At 42.0% G+C, this 6,765-nt stretch overlaps 1 long non-coding RNA gene across 1 annotated transcript; it reads right to left on the bottom strand.

The window, feature by feature from the left end:
* Positions 1-3,942: 3,942 nt before the first annotated feature.
* Positions 3,943-6,380, bottom strand: LOC133278641 (uncharacterized). The gene is made up of 2 exons (XR_009746618.1): positions 6,291-6,380; positions 3,943-4,090 (listed from the first exon to the last, which is right to left on the bottom strand). It is a non-coding gene; the product is annotated as an uncharacterized LOC133278641 (long non-coding RNA).
* Positions 6,381-6,765: the final 385 nt, after the last annotated feature.

Below are 6,765 nucleotides of genomic sequence, written 5' to 3'. Positions count from 1 at the left end.
GTTAAGAAATCGATGTGCTTATAAAACTAGAACTGAATATCCGTGTTTCTTTGTGCATAAAAATGCCAAGTTCACAGTTTTATTTCCTGTCTGTCTTCACTGCAGAATTAGCTCCTTCTAGTGTTAGCCACTCTTTGAGTAATACTCAAGCTGCACAGAGGGCTTATATTAGTACAGATGACTTACTGCTAACTTGAGTGGTAATGTCCTTAGAAGGCAGGCAGCAGTTGTTAATGGTATTGTCATCTCGACTGTCTATCTTGTACAGTTACACAGCCTAGTTAGCTGTGCAGTGAGATTTCCTTTATGGGGAACAATCATAATTTGAATTAACTCCTCAGGGAGGATGGGCCCTTTAGCTTTGGTGCGTTGGGCAACCTGATGGAGTTAGGGTGGCTAACAAGGTTTGGAGTCATGTTGCCTGGCAGTACCATGAGAACCAGACCAAATAGACAATGGGTAGACTGTTCGAGCAGTCTGAAATCACACAGCAATTACAGCTCCTGTAATGACAAAAATTAAAGGGCACATCTGTTACTGTAGTGTTTGTTCTTGAGTGCCAGTCACTCATACTGTGAGTCTAGGGTGTTAATTCCCACATGGGCTACATGGTGCTCTGTATCCACTTTTTATGCACTTGGAGAGGGGAGGTGTCATGGCACAACGCACACAGTAGGAGAGATGTGGCATCTGGAGTCCTTCTAAATACTTGTTTATTTGGTTTCCTTAGAGTAGCTTAATTTATCATTCTGTTTTTTAAGTACTTAGATGCTTCTCCAGACATGTATGTGTGACAATAGTGAATGAGTAGACATGGAAAAAGGGAATTTGGCTAGCTTTAAAAACACAATTGTGTGCAAGGTTGTACAGGATATTCAAGTCAAAGCAAAGAACGCAGCAGACTGAGAAAATGGGAAGGTGTAAGCATATTTAAAGTCTTAACAGTGCAAGGAGTTATGTAGAAATTCATCCAAGAAAACCATTTGGTTCTCCATCAGCTTTTCCTTTTAATTCTGCTGTTCAGTGAATCTTGTCTACCACTGGAGGAAATGCCTGTTTTCTTCCAAAACACATCTCTCCACTGGAGGCTAGCAGCACTTGTAGCACTGTAAAAATGATGCTCGATGGAAACCAGCTGAGCTACAGAAAGATTCCTCTGAGCTTTCACTCTGATGTAAATTGTAGAGAATGCTTTCCTTGCTTCTTGCTGGTACTGAAAACTGGTCTTCAGTTACTGCAAAATGCAGTATTTTCTGTAACATGCATCAGATGTCAGTGAAGCAGTCAGGCCCACTCTTTGGCCATGAGAGTTTGAGCTGGGCTTTGCATAAGTGGAAAGTCAAAGGTAACTTTTTTGGGACCTAATAGCTACTTCAGAGTTTAAACTAGACTGCAGTTGATTTGCTTTCTGCCTTGATGAGCACTTGAAGTTGTCATGAGCTTTTAAATGTGTCAAAAGGGAAATGATTTCCCTGGTTCCTTGCTTAGGTTATTTGGCTAAAGTTTATTCTTCATTACCTTTCATTTTTCTGATACTGTGTGGGTTTTTTTAATCGGGCCTGTGATCAGATTAAATTGCACCTGAAATATGGTTTGTAAAAGAGAATACAGTCCTCTGGATTCGAAAGTTCATTCTACTCTTCTTTAGTGCACGATGCTCCTTGAGATAGTAATAGGAGTTGCATGTGCAAATGCTTTTCTTTCCAGTAGTTAACTGTTTTCCATAGGAGAGGCTTGCATTTAGATAGACTTCATGTTTTGGATGTGTAAAAATGAATTAATCCGTCAGTGGGGTGTTTAAATCTTGATAACCATAACTAACATGATGGACATCTTTCACATGCTGATCTGTAATTCGACATCTGCCAGAGTGAACAGCCTGAAATTCTTGTTCTGCCTAATGCTGCAGAGTCATTAAAACTACAGTATTCTATAGCCAGCCCATAGACTATCCTATAGTCTATTTCCATTGACATCTCCAATAGTGAGCGTTGTATTCCTTATGAATTTAGTTGGGAAAATAGGGAATATTCCTACAAGGGAGGCATCTAACCCAGTTTCTTTTCTCTTTTTCTCCTTTTTTTTTTTTTTTCTTTTTTTCTTCCTTCTTTCCCATGTACTCTTCAATTTACTGTACTAGGTAACTGAGGGCAAACACGTTGTAAGGTCATTGGTGAGAAAACCCCTCAAAAATACACTTGTCCATAAAGGTTTCTTGTTGAGACATTCTTTGCACTTTTGCAGATGGGAGAATATGTACATAGCAAATGAATGTTGATGAAATTAAAATAATTGGTTATGATATCATTTGCGTGTGTTGTTAGAGAATATTTTGTTGTGACTTCTCTGTATTAAAAAGTAAATAAATACCAGACAGCTAACAGTGTGGGTTCTTCTTTCCCCCTTCTTCTCTTGACTATTTATTACTCCTGCTCTTTATAGAGAAACTTACTCTAGTTGCCCTAAGTATTAAAGGGCACAGAGAAGACAGGTTTTCAGTGTCAATTAAAATGAAGCTTTGATATCATACTGTACTAAAAGGGATAGAGGGAGGTGATGTGTCCCCTTGCAAAACAGAAATCTTGTTCACTTTGTTGACATTGAAATGCTCTCCCTGTAGTGTAGTGTGTCCTCTAGGAGCTGATTCAGGAATACCTGTGTGTTGCACCGGCCATTGGCTGTGGGGATGAATAGAGGACAGTGTTGAGTCCTTCACTTCTGGTTGAGTCTGTTAATGGAAATATGCCCTCCTGTGCCTGAGAAATACCAGAAGGGCTTCTCTAGGGGGGAACACAATACGGCAGCACAAGGCAAAAGGTTTTCTACGTTACAACTGAACACTTCATCTCTGAAACTCTGTTGCAAGGGAAGGAGCCTCAGATCCTTGCTTCCTGCATAAGGTTTTCAGTATTTTGACTAACCATCTAATCATGCATTTTAGCAAACCTTGCTCCATATGCTTACAGCATGAGTTTTCAGCCCTTGCATATTACCACAGGGAAGTTCAGGAAGGACGTAAATGATCAAGGCAATCTGGACTTAGAAAAGATAAAGCAAATACTGCCACAGGGGAAGGAGGGCCACAGCTTGAGAGAGAAGTGTGATTTAGGGATTGGAAACACTAAAGAGCCAGCCGTAGCTGTTCAGGTCTAATTTTGGAAGCAGATGCTGTAGCTGGCTTGAATAACCTTGAAGCTGAAAAACTGTATGTTGTGTTAATTATGAAAAGCACTCTGGATAGCTGCCTCTTAAAAGGCAAAGATCTGTTTACGAGGTGAAATTACAAATAAGTTGCCATCAAGTAATTGCAAGTGATTCCATATCGATATTTTGCTGAAGGGATCTTAGGTCATGGTTTAAGCCTGTGTGGGAAAACTAAATGAGAACTAATGAAGACTGTTCCCCAAGTTTAATTACTGCAGTCGTTACCACTTTTGGTAGTGAGCATTAAACTCCAGAACTTCAGGTTTGATCTGCTGCGGTAATTACTGTGTTGCTGAAAGAAGCTGCATAGCATTCTGGGAATGTGGAGGAAAGAAAAAGTTACTGAAAAAAAAAAAGCTTTTCAAGCTGTTACATGATAGTGTATGCAGTTAAAGTAGGGATGGCACAGGCAAATTGGGTTAGGAGCATGCCTGGGCTCATGTTCCTGCTGGAGGCATCCCTGATTGTATCAGAGGAAGTGAATGAGCTATTCAGGCTGCCATATGTGTGTGGGTGCGTGCACCTAAAAATACATGTCCAGGTTTCACAGAGCTATATTCATATTTGATTTCTATTCTGACAGAATTCTGAGAAACAGCTTCTGTTCATTCTGATGTTAGTAAAACGTGGCCGTAGAAAACAAAACTTTCTCTCCAAAACAGCTGCAGCTGCTGTGCTTTGTCACTGACTTAATACGTTAGAAGTTTTTGGCTTTAAATATGTGTATTAGTCACTGGGTTTCCTGCACATTTCCTTTTCATTCAGGGATGGCCAACCAACATCAGTGGGATGTGCAGAGAAACTACAGCTGGTATAGCTCTCAGCCTTAGCAGCATCGAGGCGTAACTCTCAAGCCATGTTCCAAGGAGAAATTTGCTCCTTCCTCCTATGAAAAGAAAGGTTTCCTCTTAGGAGGGCACCTGCTGGAGTGCTGTGTATTCAAGTTTACATCTGGCTCCATTATCTACTGTAACCCTGAAGCTATTCCCTTTTGTTAAACATGCAGTGCACTTGTTTTCTTGTGAGAAAAACATGTGCGTGGATCACATCCATCTTACTGCTGCTGTGTCCCATTTTCCTGGCTACACTCTCATTTAACAAGCAGTTGAAAAAAATAAAAAGCTCCAGCAGGATCTTTTCAAAATAAAAATCTGGTTATCCAGTTACAGAATAACAAATCAATGCTGCCTTTGTGTGATGCCTGCATGACTCTTACTAACACAACAGTCGTAACTGTGGAACGGATTCTTTGGAGATAGAAGGTAATCCAGCCATAAAATTGGGGAGACTTAAGTAATAAACTAAATTGCCAAATACTTCTGACTTTCCTTCAGTGCCTGAGCTTTCAAATGAGTTTGGCTCCAACCTAAGTAATACCTTGTGTTTGGCATGTGATTAATAGCAGGCTCAGTTTAATTGTTTGGGACTTGTTCTAAGAAACATCCCTGCTAGCTGATGTATAATGTTCACAGGCCTCTAAATCCCCACATGACAAACTGATCCTTTTTGTATTCGTGTGTTTAGGAAGCATCATTCTATTGGCACAGGACACAAGTACTAGTTGAGGTTACTCAACGGTTCTGAGAACAGCTTTTCCTTTCCTACATCTTCTATAAGACTTGGAGGCAGATGTGCTCTGAGATCAGAGACGAGAGGAAGATCAAGAAACTGAATAAGAATTGAGGATCAACATTTTAATAATGAGGAAATGTTTTCTTTAAAGCTTTGTTTAAATGGTTGTTACGGTTACAAGCTCTGTAACCAGGATACTCCAGTTACACAAATAGTAATTTAGCCTGCTTTTTAATCTCATTTTCTGCCAAAGAATATATTGAACTACATGGGAGTCTTTCCTTGCCATGGGGCAGCGTTTCCATTCAGTGCAGTCAGCTCTAGTTGGCTGGCTGGGCCACTGAGGAAAAGGGAGCAGGCTACAGACCTTAGCGTAGAGCCGGGGAGGACATGGGAACCAACTGGCTGGTAGCAAAATGCTATGTAAGCTGTAATTCACTGCTGAAGGCCATATGGCAGCCAGGCTGGTTGGAGTACAAATTAACTGCAGAGTAAGGGGCATTTCATGACAAAAGTTTTATGACAGTTTTTCCTGGTGTTTTTGTACGCAGTCCTCACTTAAAAATTGTCAGTGCTTGTAACTTGCTGAATTTAACTTCCTGTAGCTCTGGCTGGAAGTCCCTGTTCTGCTTCTTCACCTCTTCCCTGTCACTCGTGCTGGGGCTGAAGGGATGCTCACAGTCAGGGGAATATGGACCTGGTTACTTCCAGACCCACTAAGCTGGCTGTCCTGGGTTCAGCAGTAGCAGTCATTTTTCTCGTTCTTAGTAGCTGGTGCAGTGCTGTGATTTTGACTTTCAGCCTGGGAATAGCGCTGATAACACCGAGGGTTTTAGTTGTTGCTAAGTAATGTTTACTCTGACCAAGGGCTTTCTGAGTCTCATGGTCTGCCAGGGAGGAGGGGAAGTTCAGAGGAAGCAGAGACAGGACACCTGACCCAAACTGACCAAAGGGGTATTCCATACCACAGCACATCATGCCCAGTATATAAACTGGAGGCAGTTACCCAGAAGGGCCAGATCAGTGCTGGGCTGGGCTGAGTATCGGTCGGTCGGTGGTGAGCAGTTGTATTCTCTTCCCTTGTTATTTCCCTTATTATTACTGGTGGTAGCAGGAGTGGTTTGTGTTATACCTTAGTTACTGGACTGTTCTTATCTCAACCCGTTAGTTACAGTCTTTCGATTCTCATCCCTCTGGGAGTGTGGGGAAGAAGAAGGTCGGGGAGTGATTGAGCAGCTGTGTGGTTCTGAGTTACCGTGCTTAAACCACGACTCTAGCTCTGCACCTCAGTGCTTGGTAAGAGATGCAACGTGGAGAGGCTGAAGCCAGTCCTGGAGAGGGCCACTGTGGGTATGACTGAACTGAATTATTTTGCCTCTGTGTTCTGCCTCCCTCATCTATAATATGCTTGTGACCTGCTTCTGAGGGCTATTTGTCTTAAAGGTTCGCATGGAAAAGGAAGGGGAAAAAGAATGTCACTTAACAGCCCCTGCTGCTGCATGTCAGTGGCATACCTATTGCTCAGGGGAGCATCAAGCATCTTGAGTTTGCTCAAGTTCCTTGCACCACATAGATGTGTCATGAGGGTCCTTGCTTCATTACTCATTTTCTGGAGAATGCCGGGGACATACTGTTACCATTGTGATGTGACTGCTTAGTGCGAGGCATTATGCCTATGGAGGTGGTGCAGCTACACAGCAGGTGCAGCAAGATCACCCAGCCATCTTTCTGCTCTTGGGGAAGATTCTGATAGAAGGAGCTTTCAGGAGCTACCTATCTGTGACACGAATAAATGAGAAAAGAGTAGCTTCAAGGGAGCAGGGAAGCCAAGCCGGGATTTTTTTAGCTGTCCTCTGTTTCCTGAAGACCATGGAAATGGTGGTGTGCCTGTTTATGCCCTAAGAAGATTTGTACTAGTGCTTCAGATAGATAATTGCTGGACATCAGAAATTCAGAGTATAGGTACTGCTGAGAACAAGTGCTGTATAA

Source organism: Pezoporus flaviventris, unplaced genomic scaffold (assembly GCF_033815535.1).
Source record: "Pezoporus flaviventris isolate CSIRO_AGI_PZ_B2104156 unplaced genomic scaffold, CSIRO_AGI_Pfla_v1 ptg000066l, whole genome shotgun sequence".
Classification (NCBI taxonomy): domain Eukaryota; kingdom Metazoa; phylum Chordata; class Aves; order Psittaciformes; family Psittacidae; genus Pezoporus; species Pezoporus flaviventris.
This window is presented reverse-complemented; position numbering and strand designations above follow the sequence as displayed.